We start from the raw sequence: 19,578 nt of genomic DNA, 5'->3' as shown, positions 1-19,578 counted from the left end.
AATGTCATCGCCCTTGTAATAACTATGCGCGAATCTTATTGGACTTCAGAATTGTACATGTACTACTCGGATTTCGGGATACTGACATGTGTCGGTCTTTTTTTGGCCCTTTTTCCTTGACATTTACTTCTGAAAAAACAGTGGAAAAAGTGTTAGATAAGTCCCAAAACTTTTGCATTGGTGCCAATTTAGTCATAAACCTTTTTTTTGTGTCAATTCAGTCCTAAACCTTTTATTTTTTGCTCTAATTCAGTCATTCTAGCTAATTTTGATCGGATTTTGCTAACGTGGACGCCACCAGCTTACGTGGCGCCGACGTGGACAACTTTTAATAATATTTTAGTATTTTTCGAATTTTTAAATTTTTTTCTTTTTCTTTTTTTTTTTATTTTCTTTTCTTCTTCCTCCAGCCGGTCGCCGGTTCGGCGACCCGCTGGAGGCTAGGACCGGCGAGCTTGCCGGCTGCTGGCAAGGATGGTCGAGACCTCGCGGCCTTTGCTAGTGGCTAGGCGAGGCATGACCTCGCCAGCCTAGCGAATGGCCGCAAGACCTCGCCAGAAGCCAAGTGTTTGCTCGTCCTAGGTTTATGATGGGACACGGTCCACTTCAACATTTATAGGTTCCACCCAACTCCATGCACGAGGAGTTTTGGAGGTAGTTGTGTAACTTGAAACCATTTTGTACGAATATATGGTTGAATACTACAGCGACACCCGTCAAGTTTAGGCTCCTCACTTTTTCGAATTTCAGTAATTTTCTATAGAATTTTGTAATTTTAGTAAGTGGGCTTATTGACAGAATCATTTGGAAGTATAACAATATCCATTTTTTTCGAATTTTTGTGCTGACACATCTTTAATAATCTCAAGTAGAGCTATCTCTTCAACTTTACTATCTAAGTTGATGCATACGTGAGATGCGGACTTACTTTGATGCATGATATTTAATGCCCCGTCAATATACAAAAGGGAAAATTACCAAAACAGTCCTAAGCCTATTGTAATTGTGCCAATTCAGTCCTAAACCTTTTGTATTTGTGCCAATTCAGTCCATCCGGCTAATTTTGGCCAACCGACGCTTACATGAACGCCGACCGACACTTACGTGGTAATTTTAAAATATTTTAAAATATTTTTTTCAAATTTTTTTTATTTTTTTATTTTTTACTTTTCTTCTTCCCCTGGCCGGTCCAGTGACTGGCGACCAACCAGGGGCTAGGGCTAGCGACACTGTGGCCTCACCATGGCCACTGCTTTGCCGACCTCGCCGTCGCCACTACGGCCCTCGCCGTGGGCGAGGTCGAGGCTTGCCCTCGCCAGTGCTGGCAAGGGCGAGCCTCACCGGTGGCCAGCGACTAGTTTTGCCGGCCCTAGCCCTTGGCTGGTCGCTGGTCGCTGGACCGGCCAGGGGAAGAGGAAAAGGAAAAAAAAAATAAAGAATTTGAAAAAATACAAAAAATATTTAAAATTTGCCATGTCAGCGTCGGCTAGAGGGTCGGCGCCAGTCGGCGTCCATGTCAGCGCCGGCCAGGCAAAATTGGCCGGATAGATTGAGTTGGTAAAAATACAAAAGGTCTAGTGTGACATCCTGAACCTCTATATGATCAGAGGAGAGGAAGGAAGGGATCCTAAATGATTAGGGCATTCGTCGACGGATAATTTGGAAACCGTCACCATTATCGTCTATGAAGAAGTGTGCCGTGTTTCTTGGTTCCAATCGCCGCTGCGCCGACTGCTTCCGATGTCGCGTCATCACGCGACCCGACCTTTCTACCGCTCCGCACTCACGTTAATTTTCCTTCCCTTTTCCCGCCGCCATGCCGTCGGGAACACCACCGTCACTGCCCCTGCCCCCTTTTTCCTTCTTACCGGATCATCACTGCCCCCCTTTTCTCTTCCCTTTTCTTCTTTTTTTCTCTTTTTCTTCTTTCCCCTCCACCACTTGGCGGAGGAGAAGCGCCATGTGGCGCCTGTCTTCTCCACCGCACCATCCGGCCATTGGCCATGCATGCAAAGGAAGGGGAAGAGTCATTCCACTCTCTTTCCTTCCTCTCATTTCCCCCTCTCTTCTGCCAACTCTCTTCCTCGCCGGCTCTCTCTCTCTCACTTTCTCTCTCTTCTCTCTCTCTCTCTACTCAGAACTCACCAGCCGCCGACCCAGTTGACCAGCAGCTGCTCAACTCATCTGCTGCAACCGTCCGTCCACACGACGCCGCTCCCTCCGTCATCCCGTCTCCTCACGTCAGCGGCAGCAACCACCGCGAGCCGGAAACCGCCGCACCGTGCTCTCTCTCCCAACCAAGACCCGCACGCCGTGCCGCCACACTCGTCGTCGAGGCAAGTGTGCTCTCTCACTCCATACTAACCATTTTAGTGTTTGTATGTTGAGTTTGGGTCTTGGACTAGACAATGTGGTGGCTTGATGTTGTGGGGGAGAATGGTTTGATTGTGTATTTGCCCAAGTATGTTGGTTTAGACCTTTTGCAATGAGTTTTGTGCGTATAGGTTGCTGAACCAGGTTGGAAATGGATGTTGCACGTTGGTTTGGACTTCTGGTTTTGAGTTTCCTGGATGAGAATTCGTGGATTTCAAGTTAGAGTCGTTTTCTTGAACTTCGGCTTTGTTTTCCAGAACACTGCTGGACTTTTACGGTTTTCCATTTTTATAGAGCTTTTTGTGATATGAATACTGAAAACTTTCTTCATAAAAGTTGTTCAGAAAATCTTGGAATATAACATACTTTAAATTAAGATTTTTCTGAGTTCAAATGGATTGCACGAAGCCCCTATTTCTTACCGTATTAAATCTGTTCAGTACAGTAAAATCAGTGACCTTTTTGTCTTCTCGAATTTTTATAAAAATTTTCAGTTCGAAATTGGACATATTTCCTTTACGAAAGTTGTTAAAGAAATCCATGTCTACAACGTATAAAAATTTCGAAGTATTTTGAGAAGATTTGATTTGCGAAACAAGTATTTCTTTTGGTTTAATCATTCTGCTCTAGCGGGCCAGTTTTGGTTAGATTTTAAGTGGCTCATTCTCAGGTATACAAAATGATCTGGGTTTTACACTATTCATGAAAAATGTCACTTAAGGTTTTTTATATGACATATTCAAATTTCATAATTTTTCGAGATCATTTACTATATTATTGGTCTTGATTTCTCAAAATGCTCAAAATTGCCTTATTTTACCTATTGTTAGAAAATCTCGAATTTTTATTGGAAGATGATGGATTCTTAATTTCTTGTCTACTAGAGATAGTAACCACACTCAATTAGCTTTCCAATGAGGCATTAATGGTCATGATATGATGAGGCAAAGTTGATACTCATGAATTTGTGTGGAGTCCAAGGGGTACACGGTAAGTGGTAAGTTCATTGTGAGCTATGCATGTAATAAATGAAAAGATCGTTTGTGTGTGTGAATGCGTGACTAAGAGATGATTGACCCGTCGGTCTACGGACGATAGTGCCGCGAAGAGCCGAAGGGAAAGCGGGATGGCGTGTCCGGTGGACTACGATGCCTAGGAGGTACCCTGCCCTAGATGCCCTGGGAGTTTGATCGGGATGCCATGGTTAGTGGACTACGAAGCCCATGCAGGTCGATGAGAATTCTGGCGTATACTACGGCAGACCGGAGGGTGCACCGGACCTTGCTAGACGGGATGTTCGTCCATGCGTGGCCGGCGAGTGCACCGAACTTGTGCCTTGGAGTGGAGATTAAAGTTTGATTAATGTCATGTAACACATGCGATGTGTGCTCGTGTGATTATATGTTGTAGCGATCTAACCTCCCGCGGTGCACCATCTAGGGGTTTGGCTAATGGATTATTAAGTCTAAGCCTAACTCCGGCCCTCCCAAGCCCTATCAATTCGTGACTTAAGGTTTAAGTTCTTAACATGCAAATTATTTCAATCAGGAGTCGCCACTAATCTATTTTTTGGTGAGACGATTATAAACCCAAGTAAATTATCGGGAGAATTACTTTACTCCTACGAACCAGAGATTATGGATTCGGGGACTTGGTTACACTAGATTACTCTAATGCCCTTTCGGTACCTTTTCTCTTTTATTTCAAAAATATTTTCAGGCAACTTGGATTAATTTTAAACTTATCCACTAACATGCGATGTGATCATGCGGGTGCGCAACTAATAATATAACACTCAATAATGCAAAGCAATATATAAATTGCAAGATAGGGACTTATCTGCAATGTTAGTTAGAAAATCACATTTACAATCCTAATATGATTTCTAATTAACACGCAATTTTACTCAAATCTTTTTTAGGGTTTTCTCTTATTTAACGAAAACTAAACTTTATGCAATGCATTTTACGTCTAGTATGACATGCGACATACGATTTATTTAAATGTCCTAATTCTAACAACAATTAAATGCACTATCTCTAATGTGGCACACAAATGAACCTAGACATGAGATTTCTAATAACGAGAATTAATTAATATGCAACTGCTCTAATGTGATGACGTACAAAGAATGCCTATTCTAACGTGACACGCAATGTCATGATCCTAACATATAATCACTAAATGATATGCAAGCAATGACATGTCATACAAGATGACATGGCAAGTTAGGAATGACGTGATAAGATGACATACAAGCATGATGCAATCTAAACTATATGACATGCACATGTTTATTTTTATTATTATTTTATATTTTTTTATGAAATTCGAAATTAATTAAATTCCCTAATATTAACATACAAAGAATCTATATATATATTTTTATTTTTTTTAGAAAAAACAAAATCAATTCAAATCGAACAAAGATAGAAAGAAATAACAATCAAATCGACACGACACCATATCGCAAAATATTACTAATATCCATTTAAATTTAGAAACGATAGATTGACGAATCATATCCCGGGCATGAGATCGGATTGGCCAATTTTTCCACACAATCGCAAATCGTATCTCGAGCAGGAGATCGGATTGACGATTTTCCGTGCGATCGCGAATCATATCTCGGGCAGGAGATTGGATTGACGACCACAGCACGTTACGAAATTAGGAAATAATTCCTAATTTAAAAGTTATTCGGGAACTTAATAGATACGATAATATCACTCAATGATTCAAACAAAATTGCAATATTTCAAACAAGGAAACAATATACTCAAAATCAAATTAGATGAAATTTTTACCTAATTTGAATATTTGCTTTCCAAGTTTGGACCGGCGGACGGTGGCTCGCAGATCACGAACAACGCGGCTGGACCCGGTGACGGAGACGGCGTCACAGTGGCCTCGTTTACTCGGACCGAAAGTCACGGATCGGTGAGGAGAGGCAGCAGCATCGTCGTCTCTGTCCAGAGTAGCAAGTGTCGTCAGCTCTGTTGGAGTTACTCGCTTGGCTTGTAGGGATGGATATTGGATTCGGCCAAAGAAAACCTACACATATAAAAGCTTAAACTAAAACAAATAACTGAATTAGTGGAGGTCTCGAGCATGTCAGGGATGCTTGGAAAATCTGCAAGAAATTAGTCAAGTGTGGTTTGCATTGATCTCCAAGTGTTCCCAAATGGATTCCTTTGAGAACCTCTCAAAGTCTGATGACGGTGGACCTTCTTCCGAAGTAATCCAGCGAGGTCTTCTCCTGTGGGCAACAGGTATTGCTAAAGAGACGGTAAACCACCAATTCGTCAAGACAGCGGCTGCTCGTCAGGCCAACAGGGGTGTGTCGCGGCCGTGGACAGCGGTGAGTGAAGCAAAGTCGCGGCCGTATGAGTGGATGCTGGGCCACGACTCCTCTCTCCCTCTCTCTAGTATATTCTCACCTCTCACCGCTTTTTTTGTGTTTCTTTGAATGGCCGTATATGTAAGTTGTGTGGCCTCCTCTCTATGCTCTCACTCACGATTTTTGGCCCCCCGAGAAGTGAAGCCCCCCTCGTCCTTTTATATACTTTTTTTCACCGACAAATCCTTGGACGCATGCATATTTTCATTCCTCTTTCTTTTCAATCAAATATTCCTTTTGTTAACTAAATCTTGCTCTGAATTATTTATTCCCTTAAATAGTTGATCTCACAAATATCACGGGAATTATGCCGATTGCTTCTTTCTTATTTGCTATGTGACCAAAATCTTGATAATATCAAGCTTTATCGCTTCAAATTTTCATCAAATTTTCCGAACTTGATACACATGATTTCGGCCACCGCAGGCTTAGTCCAGTTAAGCTCAGAATCATTCACTCAAGTCCACCCGCCGCCGGTCCAATGCAAATGCAACTATATAAGCCTAACTACTAATTCAAATGCTCCTAATCTATATGCAATTTAACTAATTTTTTGTCTAGGGACAGGGATCGATCCCTAATTTTTAATGCAATGAACGACTGACTGAATCACCAAAATTTAGGTGTCAACATCTGTTCATTGGTTGACGATCTTAATGCCTAGTGAGTAGTAGCATAGAGAGAAAAGGGAGTATATGCATGCTATGGCTAGTTGGTGGATTGGTTTAGTTGTCTATCGGATTGATCCTGTTAATATGCTTGACATTATTGTTTAGTATGGCGGGATAGAGTTTACTTTGCTGAGCTTTCGCTCACTGTTTATTATTGACACCTTTTTACAGATCTATAGCCATGCCGATACTTCTCACATTGACCTCCATTAGCTACGGAGTGCCCATTGATTTTGAGGGCCACTTGTCTGAGTTTGTGGACCCATACTTCCCGGGGATAGTCTTTATTAAGTGTATCTCCATCCTGACTGTAGATATTGGGTCCCCAGTGGGACCCATACTTTTGGAGTTTGTCGCCGTCTATGTTCGTGCTAGAGGACGGCTGGTGAGACCTCTCCCACACCTAGGGCAGGATGGAGCGGACGATGGTGCTGGTAGCGGGGTTGAGTGAGGACGGTATCAAGGAGGGGAAGGAACTTTTGGAAGACACGACTGTGACATTTTGGGATAGAGTCGTGTGTTCAGGTGATCGCTTTTGTTTTTTTGAAGTGAGTGGTGGGTCCATGTGAATAGTTCGAGTTGTAGTGGCGCCTATAGGCAGTCTCCCTGAGTGTGAACTCACCCTTTTATCACCCCTGTTATTAAGTATGATGAATGGTAATTTCATATCTTGCGTTTCCTTGCATTTCTATATTTCTATGTTTCTATATCACATTCATGTTATAATTGTTGACCTAGACATGGCCACGGGCCGGTTTTGGCCCGGAATCGGCCTGGGTCAAACCCGGGACCGGCTCGTTGACCGGGCCCGCAGTTCGGAACCGGAGCCGACCCGTGGCCTATGGGCCCGGTTCCGTTTCCAATAATTTTGGAACCGGCGGTTCCGGGCCCGGTTCCAAAAAAAAAAAAAACTGCTGCTGCATTGATATGTCTCTCTCTCTCTCTCACGTGCTCTGATCTTCTTCTTCTCCTTCTCCTTCTCCTTCTTCTTCTTCTCCTCCGCCCGCCCCCTGTCTTCCCAGATCTGACCCCCGCCCATGACCGCAGCCGCCGACGCCGACGCCCCCTCCTCCTTCTCCCTCGCTACCCTGCGCCTCCTCCCCTTTTCTCCTCCGTCCACCCCCCGTCTCCCCAGATCTGACCCCCGCCACCGCTGCCGCTGCCCATGGCCGCAGCTACTGACGCTGACGCCCCCTCCTCCTCCCCTCCTCCCGACCCCGGAGGAGGAGGACCCCCCGCTCCTCCTCCCCATCCCCGTCCTCGTCCCCCTCCCGGCCTCCTCCTTCTCCCCCTCGCCGCCGCCCCCGTCTCCCGCTTCATCTCCTCGCCGCCTTGAACCCCGCCTCCACCACCGTGGCCAAGGCCGCGAAGCCCGAGCGACGACCGACGGAGGACCAGGCCTGCAATTTTTATTTTAGGATTTATTTTATTAATTTTTAAATTACGAACCGGAACCGGAACCGGCCCGGAACCGCCGGTTCCGAACCGGAACCGGAACCGCCCCCTTGCAGTTCCGGTTCCGGTTCATACGTGGCCACAAACCGGAACAGGCTGTTCCTGAACCGTGGTCATGACTATGTTGACCTTAGAAAGAAGCATCTTCTGCCTGCGAAAAATTTGATGAATATTGAGAAATAGGAGGATTCCTCTTGAAAGGGGCGGGCTTGGGATGCTACATTTAGGACTGAATTGGCAAAAAAAAAAGATTTAAGACTGAATTGACACAATAGCAATAGATTTAGGACTGTTTTGGTCATTTTTCCATATATAAAATGACCCCAAATTGCGTTGTTTCAATCAAGTCCCACTGTATAGAATGATTTAGTGGTTAGCTTTATAGTTTGCATCATAGATTTAATCCGTGGTTAGCTTCATGTCATTCATGCGTGTTATCTAACTTAAGATCGCATATATTGATATGTCATGCATTTAGAAAACATACATTATTTATATATGTCGCGACCTAAAATTCCTCTCAGGCTAATGGATTGTTAAGACTAAGCCTAACCCGGGCCCTCCCAAGCCCTACCAATTCGCAACTTAGGGTTTAAGTTTTTAACATGCAAAAGTTTTCATGCTTGGAGTCGCCACTAATCTATTTGTGGTAGGTCGATTAGAAACCTAAATAAAACATAGGGAGATATGTTTTATTCCTACGAACCAGAGATTCTAAGCTCGGGGACTTGGTTACGCTAGGTCTAGTCTAACGCCCTTTCGGTACCTTTTCTTTTCAAAAAAATAATGTTTTGGCAGACAGTTTGGATTCATTTTAACTTAGTCACTAGCATGTGAGGTGATCATGCGGGTGCGCAAACCACCAATTTAACACCCAGAAAGCATTAAATAAATTGCAAGTTTGAAAGAATTACTTACATGGAAGCAACGTAAGCATCTGCATTGTTAGCTAGAAAATCATATTGACACCCTAATATGATTTCTAATTAACAAGCAATTCACTCAATTTCTTTTTTGGATTTTTCACTTATTTAAATGAAATCTAGCCTATATGCAATGACATGCGAAAATGACATGCGATTAATGCAACCTAGCATGCAAACTATATGTCGTGCGACGACATGACCTATTTCTAATGACAAGACGAATGATTATTTTTGGTATTTTCTCAATTTAAATTCGGAATAATAAGAATGCCTAAATTAACATGCAAACTATGATGACTTAATCTACCCTAGCATGATTTCTTTTTAGGATTTTTGTTAAAATTCGAAATAATGAATTACTTAAATTAAGAATACAATCTATCCTAATCTATCCTAAAACAATTCATTCTTCTTTTTTGGGATTTTCATGGAAATTCGAAATAATAAAATAACCTGAATAATCTATTAAGATTAGAATATTACTTAATTTAAACTAGGAAATAGATCATCTCAAGTCCTAATTTAAATTAAACAACTACTCTATCTTCTAGATATATTTAGGATTCCTAGACATGTGAAAACTCTAATTAATATTTTTTTGAATTTTCTGTTTATTTGAAAAAGGAAAGCAATTAAATAAACAAAGATAGCAACCACATTCAAAACGTCCACGGGATCCGCCATATTTGTTTCAAACTCGGATTAGGCACAAAAATCAAACTATCGGTCATATCTATAGGGTTATAGATATCGACGGAAAGCCGATTATTCAAATTTGGAAGCGGATAAAAATCATTATCGTACCCAAGTGGTTATGGATAGGATAATAATTTTCCGTATCGCCGCGTATCGAACCTTAGGGATAAGGTCGGATAGTCGTCCAGATACGTTGCTAAATTAGGAAGTTTTCCTAATTTTGAATATTTAAAAATATTGCGGATATATCGAACATTGTCCTAAGATATCTAAATATCCACATGATATTCACGAAATATTCAAACACCCATATTAGGAAATTAAATATTCTTAAAATATCGGATAATGTTGAATTACCTAATTTGCAGATAATTCCCAAATTCAAATCGACTCGGGATCGAGTTTGCGGATCGGGATCGGACTCGGATGACGGGCGACGCGGCGTCGGCGCGGCGGCTCACGGTGGCGTCCGGCGACGGGCGCGGTGGAGCGCGCGGTGGTGGCGGGACCAACGTCGGGAGACTCGCTGAGGCTGAATTGTCACTGTTGGAGACGTCGGTATGAGCTGGTAACCTCCTGGAGTCCACCGAGAAACCTGCAGAAGATAAACAGATGGATGGGTCTCGCCGAGGTGCTCGAGGAACTCGCCAGTCACTGCTGTATATTCGGTGACTCTGTAGCAAAGTGTTGTGACGTCGATGACTCGATGGTGCAGGCAAGAGCGCTTTCGTTCGGCAAAGGTGTAAAGACCGTCTTGGAAAGAAATCCGGATGTTGCTGACGCAGCTGATGCAGGGAAGTCAAGGAGCAGCAGATCACTGAGAGTGCAGAGACGAGATGATGACCAGGGAGGTCTTCGAAGAACTCTGACTTTTCAGAACGTGCAGTGGGAGGTCCTTTCCTTTTCTTTTTCTCTGGTGCAATCTCTGTTTTGCACGTGAAGTCTTGCAAGAAGCAAGACAGCCCCTCTCTTTTCAAAGTCAAACTCTCTTCTTTCTGTACGTGATGAACATTACAAAGAAGGAGAGCTCTTTTGGCCGTCTCCCTTCATCCAGAACGTGGAGACCTCCTCTTGAACGAAGCCTCCGACTTCTCCGAATTTCTGAACCGAAAATTCTCTCCTCCCCTAAAAATTTGACCTAAACATGTTTGTATAATGCTAACCTAGGTCAATTAGATGGGCTCTATAGTCCTAATGGGCTTAGGCTTGGGCTTAGGTTTAATTTAATTTAAATGGGCTGATTTAACTTGGGCTTTTATTTAATTAAGCATAATGGGCTGAATTAAACTCAAATTAAAACAACCGAGCCCGTTTGACTTGTATTTCCCGGCCCTTGCATTCCAAGCGAGCCGAGTCCCATTTGATGAAATTTAAGCTCGTTCGTCACCGCCGGTCCGATGCAAAATGCAATTAATCTAAAATGAATTTAAACTATATGTTATGCAACCTAGATATTTTTGTTTAGGGGTTAAAAATTTAATCCCTAATTTTCTATACAAATTACGACTAAATGATACGCCAAAATTTAGGTGTCAACAGCTGGCCCTCTTTGAAGGTGAGCTCGTAGAGGTTGCATTCAAAGACTAAATGATACCTAAATTTCAACCATGCAAATGCAATGAATGTTGTTTTTGTCGGGATTATGAGTCCCATTTTAAAATGCATTAAGAAATGATGTATGCGAATAATAAAAACGTACCTGAAGTTACTTACCTTGTAAGAGTGGTTAAGTAGATTGAAAGGTACGTGATAATCCTAATGAAGCCGTCAAGTATTTGGATTTTACCTCACAAACTTGATAGGATCGAAGACTTCTGATAGGACTCCAGTTACGTGGATTTGGCTTTCAGGAGTTCTGAAAAAGGGACATTGTGAGATACCTGGGTTTCTCCTCAGGCACTCGGGTGAGACACCTGGATTTCTCCTCAGGCACTCGGACGAGAGATATGGTGAGATCCGGATTTCTCCTCGGATACTCGGATAAGATACCTGGATTTCTCCTCAGGCACTCGGATAAGATATATGATGAGATATCCGGATTTCTCCTCGGATACTCGGATGAGACACCTGGATTTCTCTTCGGGCACTCGGTGAGATATCCGATTTCTCCTCGGATACTCAAATGAGACACTGGATTTCTCCTCGGGCACTCGGGTGAGATATCCGGATTTCTCCTCGGATACTCGAATGAGACACCTGGATTTCTCCTCGGGCACTCTGGTGAGATATCCGGATTTCTCCTGGATACTCAAATGAGACACCTGGATTTCTCTTCAGGCACTCGGGTGAGATATCCGGATTTCTCCTCGGATACTCGAATGAGATACCTGGATTTCTCCTCAGGCACTCTGGTGAGACACCTGGATTTCTCCTCAGGCACTCTGGTGAAATATCCGGATTTCGCCTCGGATACTCGGATGAGATACCTGGATTTCTCCTCAGGCACTCGAATGAGAAATATGTAGACGTCCTGGACGTTGTCGAAGACGCCGAGTGATACTGCAACAAAACTGATTAGATATAGAGCCTGCTCGATTGCTCGAACAGGTGAAGGAATACCGGATAAGCATAGGCATCCAAGGGATAGGTATACTTACCTGGTGATATCTCCGACTCTTGAGGGCGTGTCTCCTGCTGGACACGGTTTTAGGCAACATGTAATATGCATTCATGGACAATCAAGAACACATATACTCATGCATTATAAATTCAACCGATTTTCATGCATGATTATTTTGTCAAATCAGCATCACTAAATTTCACTGGGAAAATCATGACAAGACAACCTGTACTCACAAGTGGGTGTCCTGAAAATGTTAAATAAGGGACTTTCGGTCCGAAAGGGCTTTCACTCACTCTCATCGAAAAAGGCTGATTTATGAGAATCGTTCTATCTCACTATCATCATGTCGACAAGGGTCTGAGTATTCTCGCAAATAGTACAACCTTACCAATCCGAGAGGTCTTTACTGGGACTGTAATGTGGGCTTGGCCAATGGCTTAGCAAAAGGGGACTCTTCGAGTCGAGGCTATTGAAAAAAAAATACTCTGCAATCGTCTCCGGGTTTACAAGTCAAGAACCCTGTAAAATGAGATAGAAATGGACTTGCTCGCACTTCTTCGAGCTAAGCTTATAAACATCCGAAACTCTACGGGTTCAAGTGCCTTAATCAAGAAGAGACTTTGCAAGGGATGTAACGTAGGATAGGCTCATGGGTTGAGAAATGAATGGATCATTAGGCTCAAAATGTGTATAATTGGGATGAATAAGTTGGTGATCATCTTGGCATTGTCACCAGTCTTCTTCTTCATCCTCAGGCATTGTCATTTCAGTAAGTGCTTCATTGAGCTTGAATTCACCACTTTTCTAAATTTGTAGGACTATGACTATCCCACTGGGAATGATTTTGATACACTTATCTTTCATTCTTGGGCATTGGCCTTGCTTTTACAGGCACACTGCTCTTTCTTGCCCACTGAACTCTTTTTTTTTTTACACTTGACATACGCTGTTTACAATGCATATGTTGGCCAACTATACTCTGACTAAATGATTCAACATTAGACTTCCAGGGGTAATTGCCTTCGATTGACATTCTGAATATGCTGCTCGGCGGTGACAACTTTTACCTTGCCCCAATGTGGAGGATGATCACCAACTGGTTTTAAGAAATGAATTTGCAGGCTCAATTGGGCTTAGCAAAGGATAAAGTGTGTATAGGATAGAGAAAGAAATGCTCTTCATCATCCTAAGGCACTTGAACTTCGCGTGAATTCATCTAAAAAAGCAACACTCGAAGATTGATGCAAGTGAGAGCAAGACAATCTCTATTCATTTTTCACCTTATAACGCTGACTTACCTCCAGTTTGCCCCGATGTGGGGTGGTTCTTGACAGGGGTAATTTGAAAGGATTTCTCCAAGCGTTTAGGCTCAAAGTGGCGAAACAATGGATAACCTGTGGTGTTTAGGATAGAGAAATGAATTGCCTTTCGTCATTTCGGTTGTCGTACCTTTTGCGAGATAACCCTTTACCTTGTAGACATGGAATTTTTCCATTCAACTCACTAGGGATTAGTGCATGGGATTGTGTATAGGATAGGACTTGCCTTTCATCATCCCGATGTACCTCATTCAACACATTCAATTCATTCCACATGAGTTATCAGATTGTCCAAATAGATTCCCCTTTTGAAGTCGATGATGCAGACCGACAAAATAACCATGCTGAATTTAAAGCCAATGCACACATCTTAACTTGAAATTGATTGAAACCATTTATTCATCAGTGAAATGTTTGCAAATTTAAATACTAAAACCAAACACTTGAAAACTTTTGCTGCGAAGTGTTAAATTCTATCAGGAATAATACATCTTCACAAATCGAATTAAGAGGAGTGGAAAACTCACGACCATCCATTTCTGGAAAATCAGGGCACCTCCGAGAAGTACCTTTTAACCACATATGGACCAATGTAGTTTGGGGCGAATTTGCCCCCAGGAATAGGAAAGATTGGCAGTACTTTCCTTAGGACTAGGTCAATTACCTCGAAGTGTCTTTGACGCACTTTTTGGTTGAAAGACTTACCTACTCATGCGGCAACTGGATCGGGCGTTTCGTCTCACTCTCAGGGGGATTTGCCCCTCTCTTCGCTTCTCTGGGTTCCTCCGCATTACCCAAGTTGATAGTGACAGATTGGTCTGACGTGAGGACTTTGAGCCTTTCATGCCGCTTTAGATCGCGCTAAATATCTGAGGAATCGTCGAGTTTGTCGGTGTTATTGGGATCAAGCTCGGCTGCACATGATTCATCATATTGGACCGTTTCCATACCCTCACGTGTCACAAAATTGCCCCTGAAACATAAAGTAGGGGGTTCAGAAGGACAAACAAGGCTAAACAGTGTATTTTTATTTCTTTTTTGATTTTTTTTTGTGACTTTTTTTTAAATTCTTTTCAAAAAAGTTTTAACACGAGGGAACATGAAGAAGCCCAGGCCTCAGAATTCTCCTTGGACTATATTTTTCTCTTATTGGTTGGATATCATCACCGGGTTGGTTTGATGTACCTCAACATGCCCTCAAAAATGAAAATAATTTGTAATTTCATTGATTATCACCAAATGAATTACATTTATTGAATGGAAATTGCAACGATGAGTCCTAGAAATGAAAAATCCTAAAAAGCAGCTCCCGAGACGGGGCAAGTCCTAGAAAGCAGTAAAAATTCCCGTGTAGGGGAGTGTGCGAAAAAAAGTAAAGGTGTTACTCTTGCGGGCCAGTGCCCATTCCCTCCAATGGTCCTTCCTCGATGGCTCCGATAAAGAAATTATCGAACAGGGCAGTGATTCCCTCCATTGCATCATCAGGATCTTCTGTCACTAGAGGTGTTGGATCATCCATACCTCCCCATCCATCGGGGTTAATATCACATGGGTCAATATAGAAGCTTGGGGGAGCCGAGTATTTCACATAGTAGTCGAACTTGCCACTCGGTTGCCCCAAGGTGTCGATCACCTCCTTCTCTTCATGTATCATTCTTGCAGGACTCGGGGGTGTGGTCCAAATGTTTGGAACTATGAGAAGATCGTCTCGGCCTTGGCAGAGCCACGAAGCATGGAATGTAAATGCCCCAGTATCTAAGAGGTCCTGAACCTTGTACTTTAGAACATAGCAGTCATCAGTGGAGTGACCGACTTCTCCCAAGTGATAGTCACACTTTTTGGACGGGTCGTAGTTGGAGAACCGCTCAGGATTAGGCCGCTTCGGCTCAGTGGAAAGCAAGCCCTTTTCCCGGAGGATCGTCAATACTAGGGATAGAGACCCGGGGAGAGGAGTGAATTGTCTTCTAGCGCCTTGTCGTCGATTAGAGAACGGTCTCGGTGGGCTATCTTGACTTCCAGGGAGTAGTCGTGCTTTGCTTTGCTGGGGGCGCGATGTTGGAACGAGTGGATCCCGATTACCTTGTTCGTGCTTTACGAACTTTGGACGTAGGGTGCTCAACTCCCTAGGATCAGGGGACTCAATAGTATTGCTAGGTATGACTGCTTTGTCATTTGGGTCGGTGCTGAAGTGCTTCGTTTGAATCATCACCCTTGGCCCTTGAGGAAAGGGGCGAGTCATGGTGAGTTGTTTCAAGCAGTCCGACAAATGCGCCGTTTGCCTCGAGAGTTGTTGGAGAATGATAGAGGCCTGCTTCAGGTCCTTCTCGATATTAGCGAGGCGGTTCAGCACTTCACTCTGATTACTTGTTTTCTCTCGTGGCCAGGTGGGAACAGCCGGTGGTCGACGATCCATAATCACTTAGCTCGAGTATCAACTTCCTCGCGGTGGTAGCTCACAGCTAGGGGCGTCTCGGCTTGGCGGCTAGTAGACGTATGAGGCTCCGAGAAACAAAGACACGGATGGCGTTTATGTAGAGAAGCCACAGTCGCCGCGAGAATGGCAAGTGGTGGACGGAGCTGCGGTTTGTTCCGGGCAGTGAGCTCACGGTGGCGAAGGAGCAACAACAAAGGAACTTGGCAAGGTTGCCCCTTGGCGAGGCTCGAGCGATGGATTGATAACTGTGGATGATCCGTAGTCACCTAATTCAAGAGAAATGAACCAAATAAGCACATGGTCAAGACAAGGTTAGTCCATGACACACTTTCTAGTTTTTTTTATTCTTAGTTTATTCATAAAAATACTCGTATATGAACGAGACTGCATGGAAAAGTGCTCTAAGCAAAGAAATATAAATAACACTCTAGACACAACTTAGGAAATAGATGCATCGAAATCCCTAATCATAAAACTAGGAAAACCAAAAATTAAGACTCCCTAGAAACTATGAACTGAAAACAAATTCTCTAAAGCCCTTTTTTTTTTGTAAAAGAAAGACGACGGCAAACTTCTTAGGAAAATAATTACCTATGACACATCTAGGAAAATAAAGACATAGATTGACAATAAATTCTCTAAAAGAGCTTTCTTTCTTTTCTTTTTTTTTTTTTAAAAAAAGGACTCAATGATTATTACTTTCAAATTTAAAACCAACCTAGACCTATCATGGACTGACCCGAAAATTGTAATAACTAAGTTAATTGCAAAAAGGAAAGTTCAGAAGACTTACTTCACCCAGTAGGACCATGGCAACCACATAGACATGCGCATGAAACGTGAGGTTCGATTTCTATCTAGACTCTGGCTTGCAAAGTGGAGACGCGAGGATTTCCGGGCTAAACCAGTCATGGTGGTGGTTAGGCCGGGGTTCCCCTGACTCCGGCTCAGTCAAGGAGCCGACCCGGGTTGCAAAGGGTGCAACCGTGGTGGGAACTCAATGACACCGTGAAAGAACTTTCGGGACCAAGGAGGGCGACCCATACCACATGAGTGTGGTCGGGGTGTCCGCTGTCTCAGTACCATCCTAAACCTGTGCCGCCCAGGTCCGGCAGCGGGTAGTGTGTGCGGTGTAGTGTAAATGCAAGGCATGCACAACATGTTATATCAAACAGCGCTTCATGCATAAAATAAACCATACATCCAAACACCTCCCTGCAAAACAAGGGTTAACAATCACGCCTCCCCTTATACCTCCCATTCTGCAAAAACATTTAACACCTAAAATGTTAGGGACGTACTGGGATCCTCATGCCAAACAAAAATATTTTTTGAAAAGAAAAACTGGCCTAAGTCCACTAAGAGTTTTAACTCAAGTCCCAATGAGTCGCCAAGCTGTCGCGACCTAAAATTCCTCTCGGCTAATGGATTGTTAAGACTAAGCCTAACCCGGGCCCTCCCAAGCCCTACCAATTCGCAACTTAGGGTTTAAGTTTTTAACATGCAAAAGTTTTCATGCTTGGAGTCGCCACTAATCTATTTGTGGTAGGTCGATTAGAAACCTAAATAAAACATAGGGAGATATGTTTTATTCCTACGAACCAGAGATTCTAAGCTCGGGGACTTGGTTACGCTAGGTCTAGTCTAACGCCCTTTCGGTACCTTTTCTTTTCAAAAAAATAATGTTTTGGCAGACAGTTTGGATTCATTTTAACTTAGTCACTAGCATGTGAGGTGATCATGCGGGTGCGCAAACCACCAATTTAACACCCAGAAAGCATTAAATAAATTGCAAGTTTGAAAGAATTACTTACATGGAAGCAACGTAAGCATCTGCATTGTTAGCTAGAAAATCATATTGACACCCTAATATGATTTCTAATTAACAAGCAATTCACTCAATTTCTTTTTTGGATTTTTCACTTATTTAAATGAAATCTAGCCTATATGCAATGACATGCGAAAATGACATGCGATTAATGCAACCTAGCATGCAAACTATATGTCGTGCGACGACATGACCTATTTCTAATGACAAGACGAATGATTATTTTTGGTATTTTCTCAATTTAAATTCGGAATAATAAGAATGCCTAAATTAACATGCAAACTATGATGACTTAATCTACCCTAGCATGATTTCTTTTTAGGATTTTTGTTAAAATTCGAAATAATGAATTACTTAAATTAAGAATACAATCTATCCTAATCTATCCTAAAACAATTCATTCTTCTTTTTTGGGATTTTCATGGAAATTCGAAATAATAAAATAACCTGAATAATCTATTAAGATTAGAATATTACTTAATTTAAACTAGGAAATAGATCATCTCAAGTCCTAATTTAAATTAAACAACTACTCTATCTTCTAGATATATTTAGGATTCCTAGACATGTGAAAACTCTAATTAATATTTTTTTGAATTTTCTGTTTATTTGAAAAAGGAAAGCAATTAAATAAACAAAGATAGCAACCACATTCAAAACGTCCACGGGATCCGCCATATTTGTTTCAAACTCGGATTAGGCACAAAAATCAAACTATCGGTCATATCTATAGGGTTATAGATATCGACGGAAAGCCGATTATTCAAATTTGGAAAGCGGATAAAAATCATTATCGTACCCAAGTGGTTATGGATAGGATAATAATTTTCCGTATCGCCGCGTATCGAACCTTAGGGATAAGGTCGGATAGTCGTCCAGATACGTTGCTAAATTAGGAAGTTTTCCTAATTTTGAATATTTAAAAATATTGCGGATATATCGAACATTGTCCTAAGATATCTAAATATCCACATGATATTCACGAAATATTCAAACACCCATATTAGGAAATTAAATATTCTTAAAATATCGGATAATGTTGAATTACCTAATTTGCAGATAATTCCCAAATTCAAATCGACTCGGGATCGAGTTTGCGGATCGGGATCGGACTCGGATGACGGGCGACGCGAGCGTCGCGCGGCGGCTCACGGTGGCGTCCGGCGACGGGCGCGGTGGAGCGCGCGGTGGTGGCGGGACCAACGTCGGGAGACTCGCTGAGGCTGAATTGTCACTGTTGGAGACGTCGGTATGAGCTGGTAACCTCCTGGAGTCCACCGAGAAACCTGCAGAAGATAAACAGATGGATGGGTCTCGCCGAGGTGCTCGAGGAACTCGCCAGTCACTGCTGTATATTCGGTGACTCTGTAGCAAAGTGTTGTGACGTCGATGACTCGATGGTGCAGGCAAGAGCGCTTTCGTTCGGCAAAGGTGTAAAGACCGTCTTGGAAAGAAATCCGGATGTTGCTGACGCAGCTGATGCAGGGAAGTCAAGGAGCAGCAGATCACTGAGAGTGCAGAGACGAGATGATGACCAGGAGGTCTTCGAAGAACTCTGACTTTTCAGAACGTGCAGTGGGAGGTCCTTTCCTTTTCTTTTTCTCTGGTGCAATCTCTGTTTTGCACGTGAAGTCTTGCAAGAAGCAAGACAGCCCCTCTCTTTTCAAAGTCAAACTCTCTTCTTTCTGTACGTGATGAACATTACAAAGAAGGAGAGCTCTTTTGGCCGTCTCCCTTCATCCAGAACGTGGAGACCTCCTCTTGAACGAAGCCTCCGACTTCTCCGAATTTCTGAACCGAAAATTCTCTCCTCCCCTAAAAATTTGACCTAAACATGTTTGTATAATGCTAACCTAGGTCAATTAGATGGGCTCTATAGTCCTAATGGGCTTAGGCTTGGGCTTAGGTTTAAT

At 42.8% G+C, this 19,578-nt stretch overlaps 2 long non-coding RNA genes across 2 annotated transcripts; both read left to right on the top strand.

Annotated features, from left to right (window-relative positions):
• The first annotated feature begins 1,536 nt into the window (after positions 1-1,536).
• LOC130135930 (uncharacterized) lies at positions 1,537-4,047 on the top strand. Its single transcript, XR_008815069.1, has 2 exons — positions 1,537-3,363; positions 3,472-4,047. It is a non-coding gene; the product is annotated as an uncharacterized LOC130135930 (long non-coding RNA).
• A 702-nt stretch (positions 4,048-4,749) lies between these two features.
• Positions 4,750-6,422, top strand: LOC130135929 (uncharacterized). Its single transcript, XR_008815067.1, has 2 exons — positions 4,750-5,734; positions 6,200-6,422. It is a non-coding gene; the product is annotated as an uncharacterized LOC130135929 (long non-coding RNA).
• Positions 6,423-19,578: the final 13,156 nt, after the last annotated feature.

This window comes from Syzygium oleosum, unplaced genomic scaffold, assembly GCF_021117445.2.
Source record: "Syzygium oleosum isolate NSW1041296 unplaced genomic scaffold, Sole_v2.1 Sole_v2.39, whole genome shotgun sequence".
Taxonomy (NCBI): Eukaryota; Viridiplantae; Streptophyta; class Magnoliopsida; order Myrtales; family Myrtaceae; genus Syzygium; species Syzygium oleosum.
The sequence above is the reverse complement of the archived record's forward strand: the minus strand, read 5'-3'. Positions and strand labels throughout refer to the sequence as shown.